Source organism: Callorhinus ursinus, unplaced genomic scaffold (assembly GCF_003265705.2).
Source record: "Callorhinus ursinus isolate GAN/ISIS: 27379988/994484 unplaced genomic scaffold, GSC_fseal_2.0 scaffold19, whole genome shotgun sequence".
Classification (NCBI taxonomy): domain Eukaryota; kingdom Metazoa; phylum Chordata; class Mammalia; order Carnivora; family Otariidae; genus Callorhinus; species Callorhinus ursinus.
The window spans coordinates 15,988,778-16,004,668 of NW_027397081.1; the positions used below are offsets into that span (position 1 = coordinate 15,988,778).

General features: G+C 58.4%; 1 protein-coding gene across 1 annotated transcript in view; it reads right to left on the minus strand.

Moving 5' to 3' along the window:
* The window catches only part of NECTIN1 (nectin cell adhesion molecule 1), a 63,667-nt gene that overhangs the window by 16,186 nt on the left and 31,590 nt on the right, over nucleotides 1–15,891 (minus strand). The gene's annotated exons all lie outside the window — the stretch shown is intronic.

Consider the following 15,891-nt stretch of genomic DNA (forward strand, 5'->3'; position numbering starts at 1 on the left):
GAAGCTGATCATAAAAATAGTAATTGCTTGTAATAAAAGCACTCTGGGCGATACTGAAAAATACTGAGAAGAAAATGGCACCACTCGGGATCCCGCCACTCAGAAATATCACTGATAATCTTGCAGGAAATATCCTCTTTTACTTTCTTCTCTTTACATTATTTCCCTATATTTCTCCGCATGACCATCTTTTCTTTTCCTCACACCGAGGGAGAATCACACACTGTACGTATTGTTCCGCAAGCTGCCTTTTCACTTGGCGATACATTGTGGGTACCGCCTCACGGCAGTAAATACACGCCCCCACCCTTGTTTTTGATGAGGAGGGTCGAGTGCACTGTTCTGCTGGGAGCCACCAACCATATCACCTTCCTGGGCCTCAGTCCCCTTCTGGCAAATGGGGCATAAAATCCAGGCCTCCACCTCACGGGGTTGCTAGGAGAACCAAATGGGACTAAGGAGAAAGTGTGTCAGGAGACAGGAAGCGCTGCCCACATGGCTCACGGTGGCCACCATGATGGCCATCCCCATTAGGTCTTCTCCCTTAAGGCTGAGTGCCCACGCCCTGGGGGGACACGGCTCCATCCCCTCACCCAGCCAGGCGGGGAGAAGCAGGTACTGCACAAGGCGCGGCCTCCCCTGGCTCCCGGCTGCCCCTAGTCTAAATGTCTTGGCATTTGACATCCCCCTGATCTATATCCTGCCTTGTTGTCCACATCTCTCCATACGTGATGCCCTCCAACCATGTCAGCCTGGGCCCCTCCTCAGAACACGCCATGTTTCTATGGTCCCTTCCTCCCTCTCTTCCTCCTCCTAACATTCCTAGACTCTTGCTCTTGCACTTCCCTAGCAGGCCCTAGAAGACTCTTCTCCTTCTCCACCGATGGATCTCCCACTCAGGCCACCCCCTTTGGGAAGCTTCACAGACCTTCCCCGAGCCCCCTCTGTTACAGATCTTTTCTGCCTTGGAACGTGGTCGTTCACGCCTCTGACTTCTCCACCACAGTGGAATCTGTCCTTTCCCATCACCACATCTCCAGTGCCCAGCCCAGGGCCTGGCACACGGTAGGTGCTCAGTAAGTATTTGTTGCCAAATTGCAACGGAACCCACGAGAATAGAGATTTGCAAGGAGGAGGGAGTGATCAGTGGCATTGGATGAATGAATCAATTCCCTCCAGTCTCCTCACAGATTGTTTTATTCCCACTAGAAGGGCTTGTTTGAGCTTTGCCCTAACCCTGAACTCGGGGCAGCCATCCCCTCTGGTGGGTCTCTCCAGGGCTCATTCCTGAGCTCTGTTACTGGCTGTGCCTCTGTACACTTTGTGTTGTCACATCCTTACTGCACTCCACTTATTGAGCACCATCAGTACTATCTTTTTTTTTTTTTTTTAAAGATTTTATTTATTTGACAGAGAGAGAGACACAGCGAGCCAGGGAACACAAGCAGGGGGAGTGGGAGAGGGAGAAGCAGGCTTCCCACGGAGCGGGGAGCCCGATGCGGGGCTTGATTCCAGGACCCAGGGATCAGGACCTGAGCCGAAGGCGGACGCTTAACGACTGAGCCACCCAGGCGCCCCCCATCAGTACTATCAATGCCAGGCCCTGGACTGACCCAGAGGCAGGGGGATGGCCTCAATGGTCCCCCAAGGGAGCCTGGGGTTCAAGACTGGAAACTTGGGGCTCCTATTTGCCCTTGCATGATGGGAGACACAAAAGCAGGGCACACTCGTCTGAGGGCTTGGGAGACCATGGCAGGTGAAAGCTCCTTCCCTCAGGAGGGAACAGGCATGTCTCCTAGGTCCCTGCAGTATCCTCTGTGTTTGATATATAAAAATGCATTCAAAAATGCTTGCTGAATAAATAGGTCTTTGGCCCCTTCGAGCCAGGCCCTTGCCATGCTCTGGAAGCTTCCCTGATGTTCCCGTATCACATGCCTGTTCACGACCACACAGACCCTTCAAGGCCCCCCCCGGGGTACCCCTCTCCGTCCCCTCCCTCTGTCTTCTTGGCCAGTCTGTGGGGTTCTGACATGTCCCTGGGCAGAGAGCACTGCGGGCTGGCTGGGGTCCAATGGAGGAAGCATCCATCAGGGAGTCAGGAGAGTTGGGTTCTGCTCGGCTCCATCTTGAGCTGGCCGTGGGACCTGGGCCAGTCACTTACCCCTCCTGAGCCCTATTTTCCTCCTCTATAAGGAGCAGGCTGGAGTCCCCCAGTCCAGCCCCTTCTGGCCCTGAGTCTGAGTCCCTGAACTGCAGCCCGGCCCCGCTGGGGCCCCACCCCAGAGAGAGTCCCACGGTGAGGTCAGTGGGCCAGCCAGTGCTCCTGCTGACTGGCTAGCTGGCAAGCAGCTAGGCCCTAGGCCCTCCCAGCAGGGTAAGCGGGGGCTCCCTCCCCCACTCCCCAGCCTTCACTCACCAACCTGCTGGAGGTTGCCCAGCCGCTGAGATAATGTGGGTATAATTGGGGAACTTTCACCACACAAAGCCAGAAAACAGGAAAAGCCAGTTGGGAGGGCTTGGGCCATAGGTTGGGGGTGGGGGCACCAGGAACCATCTAGGGATTGGTGTCCAGGCACGGTGGGGCCTATAGCGGGACACAGCCCACCAAGCCTGCCTTGACCCCATCTCCTGTCACTCCTCCGCAGGTGTGAGGACAGGCAGAGTTCAGCGCCTGGCATACATGCTAACCATTCATTTGCTGTGTCTTCAGCAGTGACCTCACCCTTCAGAGCTGTGAATACCAGGAGGGAAGACCGCTGACAGCGGCCTGGGCGTGGGGGCGGGGCGGGCGCTGCAAGGGGCTCGGGCGCCCCAGCGGCCCTGTCTTGTCTGGCAATACCTAACCAGACCAAGGCAGCCCTTCCCACGCTAATGTCTGTTTTGGGGTTAAGGCCCCCTCTCCTCTCCAGAGGCAGCCCCATGGGGGGCCAGTGAGGAGAGTGCCTGGCACCGCCCACTCACTGCGCACAAAGCCGGTTGTCCTGGCCCTTGCCCCTTCTGCCCTACTGATGAGTGGCCAAGCCAGAGTGCGGGAGGACCTCTAAGGAGCAGGCCGACTTAGTGTGATGTTAGCCTCTCTGTCCACAGTCCACTGGGCACAAGGGAGCTCTTTGGGTACAGGGTTTGGGGTCACTCCCTGCTCCCAGAGTTCTGGAACTGGGAGGGGCTGGGGACACTGGCAAGGTCTGAAGACCCTCCCTTCGCCCTCCACCCCACTCCAGGCTTAGGGACCCAGAACCCCAGCTTCTGGCTTGGGGCTGTCAGTCTTGGCCCGAGGATGCACGGTTGGGGAGATGCCCCTCGTTCTTTAGAATGGGCAGACTGGGAGGCTTTCAGAGAGGGGGGCGCACCCCCAGTGGTTGGGCAGCAGGGTCAGAGTGCTGCAGTGAATGGGGCAGTGGGGATCTCCACTGAAAAGGCAGAGAAAGGGCTGGATCAGGGCAGTGACCCAGGAAGAGGGCCCTCCTCCGTGCCGGAAGAGAGGGAACATCAGCCTCGTCTGGAAGGCTCGGGAGAGGAGGTGCAAACAGGAGGACAGGCCTGTCTAAGCTTCTCCACCAACCGCTCTGGTCTCGATGACCTGGAAGCTGGTGCTCCTGTCTCCCGACACTGCCTGAGCTCCTCCCACCCTCTAAAGGGTTGTTCCATCTCCTCCCCGCTTCGGGCAGTAGGTGGGCTCCTGAAGAGTCAGACAGTGGGGCTTTGCGTTCTCCCTCTGTCACGTCCGAGCTGTGAAACCTTGGGCAAATGACTTGATCTCTCTGTGCCTCAGTTTGCACTGAGGCTGCACATCTGTAAGATGGGCCTAACAGTGGTCCCCACCCCGTGCAGTTGTTCTCAGGAATTCAGCGAGTACATGTGAAACTGGAGAGCTTAGCACACTTAGGACAGAATTAAACGTGCAGTAAATGTTAGAGGACCTCATCACCACCACCATCACATCTGTATCCTTTCCGCTTTCCTGGCATATGTGTCTAGGGCGTTTCCCGGTGTGCGTCCCCACCGGCTCCCGGCAGACTGCGAATCCCTGTGTGAGAGGGAAGGCACAGGTTTGACCTCGGGTTGAGCTGACCACACCACGGCTCGCTGGCGGGATCCAGGGCTCGGAGACTAGCCCGCTGACTTTCTCTGGTTCCCCAGGCCGTCAGGGCTGCTCCACACAAGGCACTGTCTGTCCTTCCTCACAGGCCCGCTCTTACGTGAGAAGTGGGGGCTGTCCCAGATGTGGGAACCGGGACCACTAGAATGGTAGCATCCTGGAGGCTCAATGGACCATGTAATGCATCATTTTACAGCGGAGGAGTCCAGGGTCCAGAGGGGTTGGTTCACTTGCTCGGGGACGCAGACGAGCATAATCCAGCCCGGTGTTCTTCCCACCCTGCCTTTTTATAAGGGACTCCCAATCTCAGTCCAACTCCGCAGGGCATCATTCTGGCTGGTGTCCCTCCCAGGATGTGATCTCAGAGCCTCTCTTGCGCCTTTTGATAAATGACAGGAATACCAGTTACAAAATGCAGTCACAGTGCTTGCAGGCCACTCTCCACTGGGCTTGGTGGGTGGGGGTGGGGGGCAAGAGGCTGGGGGCCAGGGGTGAAGCCCAGTGGGAGCCCGGGTGGGGGTACCTGCAGGACGTACAGAGCAGGAAGGAGCCAGAGAGGTGGGAGTGAAGGGGAGAGATCCCGGGAACCCCTGCCCTCAGTAGAGAGGCTCGCGTATCCCAGGGTTATCAAGCAATGTGTTTTTCTTTTCCTGACCTCAAGCACTGCCTATATTCTCTCTGACTACCCTATGAGCTCCATGGTCTGGGGCCCGTGCACAAGTACCTCAGTTTCCCCATTAGAGCTCAGGCTGGGCAGCTGGGACTGCCTTCGTGGCTTCCCAGAAGTGCTGAGCCAACAAGGCAGGCGTCGGGCCGGCCCCCCGAGACGTCACAGACCTGTAAAAGCCCCGAGCTCAGCAACAAAACACAAAGGCTCCTCAGTTGTGGCCGACAAACCTGCTCCCCAGGGCCCGGCCTGCCTGCCCTGCCCGCCATGGAGCTAATCCGAGGCTGAGGCCATGGGTTCCCACGCAGTGGGGTGTGGCCCAGAATGGTGGGGCACTCTGCTCCCCGTACCTACCTCGAGCAGTTTCTCTTCCCACCCTTTGAAACTTCAGACCCCTCTCTCCCTGGCCAGGCAGGCTGGGACTGGGCCCATGTGGGCGGGTGAAAGGGGAGGGAATAGGCAAAGAGGGGGTTCTGGGATTTTTGGCACAGGCCACCTCTTCTTCTGCCCCCCACCCATTTCCGGAGACTCTGCCTGGGTGCCCTCAGTTGGGTAGACAGCAGGGGCAGACCTGGCCCGGAGGAAACTGGGGCACACTGGGGGAGGAGCACTGGGCTCCCCACCCAGGGCCTCTCTGACACCCAAATCCTTTGGGATCCATCTCTAGGGATTTCCAGGGATCTCCTTCCCCACCATCACCCCAAAACTGGCAGAAGGGAAGAGGACATCCGGTTAGAAACCAGCTTAGTGGTAAGTGGGAATGACTCACCTATGGGGGGCGGGGAATAGGGCCTCCAGCCGAAACCCTGCTGAGTCAGCACAGTGACCTAAAGGTTATAGGGCCCCTCCTCCCAGTGCAAGCCACTTCCCCAAATGTCAACTCCCAGGGCTGGCCAGCTCCTCACTTTCCGATGCCAAGGCCGATCCACCTGGGGGACAGACTGGCAAGGAAGGCGGTATGATCAGGAGGGAATCCCCTTTCTAGGGCCCCTCCTCTGGGAAGGTTTTGCCAGTCAGTGTTACCCAGACCCAATCGTTGTGCCAGCAAGAACCCACATAAGCAGGGTTCTCACTGAGGTCCTTTGAACTTGTCCCATCTCGTATCCATGCCCCAGGCAGATTTCCCCATTATTCAGGAGCTCCCAATCTACCCTCCAGACTCTCCTCCCCGCCCAGGACGGGGTCCAGGGTGACCCAGGTCAGAGGGCTCAGTGAGGACCCAGAAGCAGCAGCTGACCCAATCCTTACCCCCATACCCCTAAGTCACCCCTCACTGAGGCTGAGCAGCCCCCCACCCCCCACACTGCAGGTGCTCTGCCCGGTGGGAGTGGGCCCTGGGGACTCTCTCTGGGAGCAGTGCCTGCTGGGATGGCTCCAGGAGTCCTGGGGCCTTGAGTCCCTGCTGCATCCACCTTGCCAGCAGAGGTGATAACATCCCATGATCCCACAGTCAGGGGCTAATTGCTACTGTCCAAACCCAGGCGCCTCCACCCCTTATTTGGGGTCACAGAAACTGCCGATGTTTTCTTCTTGGCTGGTGCCCCCCCCCCAACTCCCGACACAGAGCTGGTTAATGATGGGCTGTGGGGCTGGCGCCGGAGCCTTGGGCAGGTGAGCGCAGAGCGTGGGAGAAGAGGGGGCGCGGCAGCCTGGGAAAAGCTCCGAGAAGGTGCCTGGGATCTTCCAGACAGGCTGGGCCGGCCCGCTCCCCAGCGGCGTGGAAGCGCGGGGTTGTGGTGGTGGCAGTGGGGGCTGCTCTGGCAGGTCCCATCTCTCTCTGTGAAACCTAGCAGGACAGGTTGGGGGACGGGGATCAATCAGGGAGAGGGGTTTTACCCTCTCCCGCTGAGGAACCAGTGGCCGGGGACACCTGGATCTCTCCTACAGGTCTGCTGCCTCTTGGCTGCCCCATCCCCAAGGCCAAGGGCAGGGCCAGTCCTGAGCAGCCCCTGACTCCACCTGGACATCCTAGGAACAGACAGCCCCTCTCAGTGCTGCCCCTCTCCATCTCTACCTGTTGGTTGTCTCTGGACTGCTCACCCTGCACCTGCCACATTTCCTTTGGCCAGGTGGTGGGGAAGAGGGGTATGTACTGGCGACCAGGAGAGGAAGTCTCTGGTCCCCCATTCCTTGGTCACGTTTTTCTATATGGCCTAAGGTAGGCAGTTCCCCTCCCTGGCCTCACTGTCCTTTTCTGCAAAACCAGAGTGTTGGATCCCATGACCCTGGAAGACGATACTTTGGACATCACCTGTGTGGTTCTCTCTCTGCCCTAGCTCTGCACCTTCCCTGGATCACACTCTAGAACTTTTCCACCAAGTGGCCGCTCCACCTCTGAATACTGCCTGGCTCCTCCAGGAAGACCTCCCAGATTAAGCGGAATGCCAGGCAGCAGAGCTGGGGCGCTCAGGGCTGTTCTTTTTTTTTTTTTTTTTAAAGATTTTATTAGAGAGCGCGCATGCGCGCACGTGCACGAGAGAGAGAGAGAGAGAGAGAGAGAGAGAGAGAGAGAGAAACAGCATGAGAGGGGAGAGGGTCAGAGGGAGAAGCAGGCTCCCCACTGAGCTGGGAGTCCGATGTGGGACTCGATCCCGGGACTCTGGGATCATGACCTGAGCCGAAGGCAGTCGCTTAACCAACTGAGCCACCCAGGCGCCCCACGCTCAGGGCTCTTCTATCCACGCAGTCGCAGAGTGTGACAGATGCTAGCTCCTGTATGCTTTTGAATTCATCTTTGTTCTCCATCCCCACTGGCCCCCTTCCAGACTCCCCCTAAGCCCCCTCCCACCAGCGCAGTCCCTTCCCCGCCGCCCACCTCCAGCAGAGTCTCACTTCCTTATTTTCTCAACACTCCCAGGCCAGGACTCTACACGCCTCCCCACCCCACCCCTTTAAGTAAATCCTGAGCCTTCGCACTCAGCATCTCATTCCTGCCTCTGTCCCCTCCGTGTCCCCTCGGCAGGCCACAGTCATCACTTACCCCAGCCCCGCTGGAGCGTAACGCCGAGGCCACATACCTGCCTCCAGGCTCTCCCCCCAACCCATTCACCACTTTCTAAAACATTAATCATTTTCTATTTAAAATCCTTCCATGGGTTTCCTGCAGCCCTCAGGATCAAGTGCAAAGTCGTTTTGGGCTCGGGACCTCATCTTGGGCGCCAGAGCCTGCAGCCACCTCCTCCCCTGCTCCCCAGGGCCCGGCCTGCCTGCCCTGCCCGCCATGGAGCTAATCCGAGGCTGAGGCCTTCTCCTCTCTCTTCTGCCCCATGGAACACCACCATCCATTCCCTGCAGTTACTCCCTCTGTGAAAAACCCATACCCCGTTATCTGCCCCAGTCCCCTTCATCCTTCCTGAGTGACCTTAGCCTTGATTTTTGAGGAGGAGGCTTCCTAGAGCACACCTCCTCCCCTGAGTGGGGTATCCAGCACCCCGAGGGACCCAGGAGCACACATCTGTCACAGCATCTCCCCTCGCGAAGGCAAAGGCCAGTGCCTGGCATACAGTAGGCGTAAGGGGGCCCCCAGTGGTGGGTGGAGAAGGCTACGAGCCAGTTGGGGTTCCAGGCCAGGCTCAGCCATTTCCCGGGTGTGATAACAGCTTCCTGGATACCGCACATCGGTCAAGGGCAGGGCGGACACGGGAGGACACCGCTCACTGCTCGGTGTCAGCAGGCAGGGCAGGAGGACAGCGCTGGAAGGGGAGCCTCACATCTGCACCCAAGGCACGCAGGTCAGGGCCGGAACCCTCTCCTGACTGAAACCAGGAAGCTGCCCCCTAAAAGGTATACCTCTTGCTGCCCCACAGCCCCACATCCTCTGCTTGCTTCCCACTTGCCGCTTCTTGGTTCCTTTCTTCTCTCCTCTGCCCCAGTTCCTAGCACACAGCCCTGCCTCCTTCCTCACTCTAGACCAGAGGTGAAAAATATTCTTCTCACCCAAGCAAGCTGCAGCTGGAGGCCCTGCTCCCCAGGTCTTAGCCCTGCGAAGCCTGCACACCCCCCAGTGCCACACCCCTCTCAACACAGCCCGGGTTTCTCCTGGCCGAGCCCTCTGAGGCCTCGAAGCGCCTGGCTCTAAGCCTGGGGTTGACACAGGTCCCTGCTCTGCAGCCCACGCCAACCCTGTCCACCCCACCAGCACAGATGACACGTCTCCCAGCAGACACCCACGACGGCCAGGGCTCCCCTCAGCAAGGGTGCGTCCTCAATGACACATTTCGGGGAGTGTAGGGAGCAGCCTCTTCAGAGAGCTGGTGCGTGGGTGGTCGAGGCTGGGGGCTGCCCCGAAAACAGGGAGATCCCCTCGGCCTCCCCAGGAGCCCCTCTTAAAAGCTGAGTATCAACATATGCATTGTCTCAGTCCTGTGGGTTCTATGCCAATGGTCACCACCTGTTTGGAAGTCTCTAGATCTGCCTTGTCCCAGAAGGGACTTGTCAGACCACCCCAGGGCCCAGCTCTGCCCACGCCCTGTCCGGCTCCAGGCAGCTGTCTGTACCTGAGGGGGTAGGCCTGTGCGGGGAGGGAAGAGGAGGGGAGGGCATCGGGCAGGGATAGCCTGCCTGTTTCCGGGGAGGCTCATTCTAACAGGGGAAGGTTGGGTGGGAGACTGAAGGTTGCAATGGTGGGGGTGTAGAAGACAATAACTCACCCACGAGCACTGACTTGGAGGTCAGATGGGCCTGGGCCGCTATGTGCTGCTTACTGGCTGGGTGACTGAGCAAGCTCCATCAATCTCTCTGTGCCTCAGTTTTGTCAGGCACGAAATGGGCACAATTACAGTGCTGTGGCCTAGAGATGATTTGAGGATTAACTGAGGTGGGTCCTATAAGCTCTTAGCGCAGTGCCTGGCGCATAGGTATGCTACATGATGGGTTGTATAATTGTTATTCCGGGGGCGCCTGGGGGGCTCAGTCGTTAAGTGTCTGCCTTCGGCTCAGGTCGTGATCCCACGGTCCTGGGATCGAGCCCCGCATCGGGCTCCTTGCTCCAGGGGAAGCCTGCTTCTCCCTCTCCCACTCCCCCTGCTTGTGTTCCCTCTCTCCCTGTGTCTCTGTCAAATAAATAAAATCTTTAAAAAAAAAATTGTTATTACAGTCTCAGGGAAAGAAGCTGCCTAGAAATCAGGCAAGCTGGTTTCCATTCCGGCTCTGCCAGCCACCGTGTCATCTTGCGCAAGCCCTCGCTCTGAGGAGGCCGCTGTCCCGGATCAGAGGTCCTCAACCTTGACGCTACTGACATTTAGGGCCTGATGAGTCTTGGTAGTGGGGGCTGTCCTGTGTGCCACAGGGCGTTTAGCGGCATCGCTGGCCTCTGCCCATCCTTCCTCCATTGTGACAACCAAAAATATCTCTAGAAATTGCCAAAAGTTCCCTGCGGGGCAAAACTGCCTCCACTGGCCCAGAGGAGAGGGCAGGGAGCTCAGGCAGGGGTGCTGGTGTGTGTGAGGGATGCACAGGGCAGATCCTACAAGCTCGGTGCAGGAGGGAAGTGGCTGGGGGCTCTCAAGAGGGGGACTGTCCTGGGTTCTGGGGCAGAGGGCCCAGAGGCGGGCCAGAGCAGGGGTGCAGGTCTTCCCTGCTGCAGAGCCCGCTGTCAGCTCTATAGGAGGGACATGAGGTATGTGCTTGGGAAAGGCAGGTGGAGTGGACCAGAGGCCCTGGGGAGTCTGCAGCCGACTGCCCCGCGTTGCCAGAAAGCAGGTTACGGAGCGGTGCCCGTGTCCCCAGAGGACAGAAGGGCAGGAGAGACACAGCCCAGGGGGAGCATGGCTGGGAGCCTGGGACAGGGAGGCGGGGAGGCCGCGAAGACAAGGCCCTCTGCTTCTAAGAGCAGAAACGAGGCCAGACAGCATCTTCCTCCGGCTGGTAAACCGCGATCATTTCGGAAGGTTTGCACCTCATTTGGTTCCTGCTTAAGTGAAATCCACAACATGTGTTCCCTGCATTAGTGGAGTGTTTGTGCTTAATTAGTGGCAAATTCTTTCATATTAAAGTCATTAAGTTTTGCCGTTTGCTCTTCTCACCCCGGGCCTAGCTCTCTTCTGTCTTTTTCCTTTTAACGCAGGCGGCCTGTTGCAGGTGGTTCAGCCTCTCGGCCTCAGGAGGCGCGTGCGCACAGGCACACACACACCACCCCTCCCTGTGGCACTCGGCCCCTACAACAATCAGCCCTTGTGCCCGTCCCACCCTGGGCTGGCAGGTGTCGCTCCTAGCACCCCGTCCCCACGCTAGGCTCCTCCGTGTGGGCCGGCAGCTCTGTTCCTGCCTCTGGGGGGCTCCCCCTACGGCTGCCCTGGCAGGGGCCCGTCCAGGCTTCGGGTTTGGGCCAGGGAACTGCCGCTGGTGGGACAATGGGAAGCGACTGTGTCACTCAGGAGGCTGCATTTACACATCCCAACAGGGATACTGGGATGGAGGGGCGGAGACTGCCTCTGGAGTGTCCCCCCAACCTGTCCCCCAGAAAGCCTGGGTCTCAGCAGTCCCTGGGGCTGAAGTGCAGGACCTCTGTGAAGACGCCCTGCAGCCACAGCACAGTGGTGACGCTGGCTCTTAGACAGGAGGGCGGGTCGCCCATGATCAGGGCCCAAGACAACCTCCTTTCCACCTGCGTCTGAAGCCACCTCTGGTCCTCTCTACCTGTTTCATTTCTGGGCGGCACTCACGGGTCTGGGCACCGCAGCTGAACTTTAGGTTTAGGTTAGACAGAACATTCCCAGGCCGGGCAGGAAGGGCCGGGTCTTCTGCGGCATCCCTTTGCTGCACAGATGATACAAGACCTGCAGCAGGCCGGAACTGAGCTCCTGGGACTCTCTCTGCAGACTCTGCAGCCGCCACGGGGAGAGGGGGCTTGGGGCCTGGGCTCAGGAGGTACTGGGAAAGCCAGCAGTGAGGGCCGAGATGAGGCAGGAGCCCCTCCCCTGGCCCCGTGCCCCCTCCTCCATGAAGCCCCTCCCTGAATGTCTCAGTTGCCATGACCTGGTGCCAGCCTCCAGCAGGTCACACCTCCCGCTTCCGGGCCATCTCCGTCCCCCCAGAAAGCCTTTCTTGCCACCCTCTGAGCTCTGCTCTGGGCTTCAGGCTTTCTCTGATGCACTCCAGGCAGGATTCAACCTCTTCACTGGGCACGGCCTGGGGAACAGACAAGGGGAAGAGGCAGGCTTCTTCCCGACATGGAACTGGCCAAGGCTTGGGGTCGGTCACATTTCCTCTTCGACCTTCTTCAGCCAGTGCTGCCCCAGAAGCCTCACCTGCAGGGTCTCCAGCAGGGGGCTGGAGGTGGGCCGGGGAAGGCGAACCCAAGCCCTGCAGAGGAGAGCACCTCCCTGTGTCTCACAAATTCAGGCGACATCTGGGTAGCATCACAACAGAGGTGAGCAGGAGTTTAGGGAAAAGGGACGGGAGAGTCTTTCCATGGCCCTTCTGTCACCTTCAGGACCTACCTCTTTTTCAGACCCCCCACACTCAGCCTGCTCTGGCTTGGTTGCCACCTCCATCCCGATGCTCTCCCCAGTCCAAGGCTCAAGCGAAAATGGGCATTTCTCTTCCAAATGGAGCCAAAGGTGCTGAATCCCTCAAGCACCTCCAACCTCTCGGATGACACCGGCTTTAGCTGTAACACCGCCCGCTCACTGTACCCACCCGTGTTAACCCCGAGAAGCATCCTCCCCAACCACAGTGTCAACCCCAACACCAGCCCCAGCCCAACCTCAATGTCAATGCCAACCTAGACCACAAGATGGGGGTTATGACTCTACCCCTAGTGCCAACCTCCTCCTGGCTTGAATCACAGGAAGAAGCAGAACCCTACGTGTGGCCATCATTTCCGTCCTAATCTCAGCTCACCCCAGGTCTGAACTCAGCCTCAGCTCGGTGGCACCCCAGGAGGAAGGCAGTCTGGCTCAGTTTTTTTTTTTTCTACCCGATAATCCTCCCCCTTGGGGTGGCCACAGGAAGAGGGTCTCCAAAGGGGCCTGACATCATGTTGCCGGGAGAGGCCAGTTCAGCTTGCAGGCCTCCCCTGTGTGGGTGGGTCTGCCTGTCAAGGGCACCGGGCTTCCCACACCACCCTGCTCTCCCCCGCCCCAAGCCACCTACGGCAGGGCCGTGTGGACATGTGCGGTCCCTGGAAAGCCTGCCCTGGGCTGTGCCTTTCCCCGGCACCCGGAAGGCTGAAAGGGGCGGTGGGTGGGCCCATACTTTGTAGCTTGTCCTGCTGCTAATTCCAGCTTCAGCAGTAGGACCCAGGAACAAGTCCCACAACCTTCCCGAAACCCGGCCTTCTCACCCATAAAATGGGCCTAAAGCGAGGCCACCTCGTTTGGCTGGGGTGAGGATGGAGGGAGGGCGTCTGTGTAAAATGACTTCCGTGGTCCTGGGGTCCTTGGGGACGCGTCCTGCCTGGCCTCACTGTGCTCCCAGCCTCAGGCTGTCACCTCGCCCTCCTCCCCTCCCTTGTCTCCTTTCTCAGCACTGAAATCATCACCCTCGTCTTGGCAAAATGCTGAGGGGAGCAGGTCCCTGCCCTTGCCACAGCCTGCCTTCTTCCTGCCCCCCGGGGCAGGGGCACAGGGGATGAGCAGACGCAAGAGGCAGGAGGTGAAAACCCCAAGCCCCGGCCATTGCTCGCAGCCCTGCCTGCTCTTCCCCTGGCTCCCCTGTCAGTTTCGAGTGTGTGTGTGGGGGGGAGTCTTTCCCCTACTCTCCACCCCCTTCTCCCTGCCATCCCTTTGCCCAACATGAATCTGTCAGGAGCCGCACCCAGGCCCGCTTCCAGCTCAGACTTGTTGGGGTTTCAGGAGTCACTGGGTAGGGGCCCGGCATGCCAGGACCTGTTTCCTGTCCTGCCGTACAGACAGCGTGCGCACGTAGGCAGCGGGGCACAGCGCCCAGCTGCAGGGATGCAGCCCAACCTCCGGGCCACCTGTTGCCCCTCTCCCCTCCCCTCTCCTTCCCATTCTCATGCCCCCTTTGCCCTGCCCACCGCACTGCTCATCATGGCCCCTGAAAGCCCAGGAGTGGCTGGTGGCAGAGGGGGGTGTGCGTGTGTGTGGGGGGACCCGCATGTTCTGCCATGTCTGAGGAGGGTGTTGCCTGCCACCTTCAACTGGCCCAAGATTGGGTCTATCCGCTTAGCAGCAGAAGCCGAGGGTCTCACCGGCTCCCCTGCCTCCCAAGAGGAGAACGTACAGAAGGATGACGTTCCTTGAGAGACCCTTGCCAACGGATGGCAAGAACAGTTAACACATGGGTATAACTTATCTGTGCCAGGCCCAGGCCCAGGCCTGAATGTTTACTTATATTAACTCCCTTAATCCTCACAGCAACTCCCGGAGCTAGGTAGCATCACTGTCTCCATCTCAGGGATGGAGGGTCACACAGTCTATGAAGCAGATTCAACACACGCAGTCTCCATGAGGCTTCTTTCGGGGAGAGGCTATGCTCTTGACCACCGCATGGGCTGCCCGTGGCCTCCCTTTCTCACCTTCCTATGGGAGATGAGCGCCTGGCACGCTCCCACCAAGCCCCAGAATCACAGGTAAGGGTGGGACTTGATACACGGGACCCTTGCCTGTTGGCAGCCCCGGTGGTGGGGGCTGGATCGGGTTCTTTGTTGGGAGGGCAGACGCCATCCCCTCACTCTGGCTCTGGGTGAGGCTGAGCCCCCGATCCCCACTCCTGTCAGGACAACAGGCCTGGCTGCGGCCAGGGCACTTCAAGTACATAAAACCTCCATTCTTTCCTTGTTCCCTTTGCCTCCCAGTCCAGGAGTTATAAATCTTGACTCCTAGTCTGAACTCTGCCAATCTCTGGCTGTGCATCTTCCTCTCTGTCCCTGGGATTCTCCACCTGGGAGACGCTGGTGGTCACATCTTCGCCCATTGCCTCTGGGTCCTTGGGAGGACCAGGTATGCCAAAGGTCCGGAATTGCAAACGATGGCTACCATTGACTAAGCAGCTACGGTGCGTCAGGCATTTAATTATATAATCTCACTTAGTCTTTACGACCATCCCATGAGGGGAGTCCCCTCAGCCCCAGGGCCAAAGAGGTGATGGCCAACCTCTGTCCTTTCCCTAAGCCTCAGAAATGTAAGGTTTTGTTATTCTCAATTTTCATCCCTGCTCCTCCCACCTAGCATGCACCACCCCGAACCCCCAGCCCAGTCCCACCTACTCTGGGCTATTAGCTGCCCGGAAGCCCAGGAAGTGGGCAGCAGGTGCTAATGAAAAATCGGCCGAGACTCTTCACACCCCTCCCTGAACAGGGGACCGGAGGCCTGGAGCGGGTACTTTGGGGCCCTCTCAGTGCCCAAGGTGAGCAGAGAGTTCAGATAGACAGCTCCCAGCCAGCTCCACCAGCGGGCTTCCCACCAGAGGCTGCCGGGATAGCATGTCAAATTAGCTTAATGAGAGAGGCCCCAGCTTTAATTGGGGCCCTCTGCTTTGCAGTGCTGTCTCCTGCTTTCATTTTTAATGCTGGGAAAGGGTGGGTTTTCTTCCTCACGCCTGTGCATTTTCACCCTGGCTAATGGCTCCTGGCTCAGAAAGGCCCCTACAATGCTAATTGGGTTTAATTCCTGGGGTAATTAATGATTCTATTGGAAAACTGAAATGTTGTGGGTGAATTCTGTGTATAAATAGATAGGAAAGTCAAAGGGCTAGAGAACCCAGAATGAGGCCTTGGGAGAGACTGGGTTGGAGGAAAGGCCAGCCTGAGACTCTTTCAGCTGATGGGTCCCTGAGGTGGGGGCCTAAGAGCTCCCCGTTTATAGATGGGGAAACAGAGGTGCAGAGAAAAGCAGGACAACCAAGGGTTGCCAAGAGGTCGGTGGGGACGGGGACAAGGAGCTGGCAGAGCTGGGCCACGGAAGAACAGGAGTGGGAGTGTGTGACTTCAGCCTTCGATGGTTCAATAACGTGATAATGGACGTGAGCGCACCTGGGGAACAGCTATCAGTCAGACCAGCCTGTAGAAAGGTACTGTGGTGGTTTCTCTTGTTGTGGTTTACAAAGGCCCTGCCTCTGGGTCAGTAGATAAGCTAATAACTCACCAAACCAGGAGGCAGCCAGGTGTAGAAAGGAATAGTGGTGGGCAGGTGGTGAGAGGCCCTGGAAGGCCACGGCCTCT